The sequence below is a fragment of the Pinus tabuliformis genome, chromosome 6 (genome assembly GCF_031772625.1).
Source record: "Pinus tabuliformis cultivar Carrire ecotype Pingquan chromosome 6, CPIR1, whole genome shotgun sequence".
Classification (NCBI taxonomy): Eukaryota; Viridiplantae; Streptophyta; class Pinopsida; order Pinales; family Pinaceae; genus Pinus; species Pinus tabuliformis.
In genome coordinates, this window is record NC_142292.1 from 1,520,858,641 (window position 1) to 1,520,859,749 (window position 1,109).

The window sequence follows — 1,109 nt, forward strand, 5'->3', positions numbered from 1 at the left end:
TGATCCCATATAGACATGGAGGAATCAGTCGGTTTGGTAATGAAAGCAAAGGACTCAAAGCAACTTCAGCTAGAGATTGACATAAGATGGGAGAAGTAGGTATGCAATGTATTTAATTTGATAGAGTGTAGGTGAAAGTTGCTTCTTTGATTAAAATGAAAATTTAGGCCCAATAAAAATGAACTAGAACATGATCAACAATTTACTAAAAATGCTTTAATGTCATTCATTACTAAAATTCCTACCTTTAGTGAGTTCCACAAAAATACAATTCATACCTTTAGTGAGTTCCATAAAACTCACAAAAGGATGTTTACTAGGAAGCGAATAAACTATATCAAAGTAGGATGGTCTCCCATAGTCAAAATGTTAAAGGACATTATTTCTTTGTGTACAAAAATTAATGACTAAAGGTATGATGACTTATTTAAAGAAATTATAGTTGAAGATTCTAATGCCCAAGACTAATTAAAATCTCCATGTTAATCTCGAAGGATATGTTACAAGAATATTTTAAGGTCTTTAAGGAATCACGGGGTAATGAGTTTGACAATTTTACAGATTTTCCGAACGAAAAAATAAAAGAATTTGTTAGTTACAGTTGTCAATGGGAATGAAAAACAATTTTTGATCACTGAATAGTGAACCCTTAGGTTCAAAAGAAATTGAAGAGAAAATCTTTGCATTAATCCCAAGCAAGATATAACCATTACACCTATGAAGGCAGTATATTGATGGATGGCTTACAAGATATTTAAATGAAATTGTAAATCTTGCAAAACTAACTCAACAATTACATTGACAAATATATGAAGCTGAATATATAGTCCAACATTTGATGCTATAAAATGAGAGATAATTTATACCGCAAGTCATCCTTCTAGAATTTTGTGAGTGTTCTGTATTTATTTGATGAAAATTTCTTTTTTTTGCCTAGTCTTAGATCACCTAGATTTGTGAATTGTGTCATATATATGTAAAGTCGATCCCTTACTGTATTTATTTATTTTCTTCTAGGTTATTATAAACTATTTATTAGTCCACGATATCCACATCCCAGTCCCCTTAAGGATGAATTCATTCAAGTTACATTTAAGTATTGAGAATTT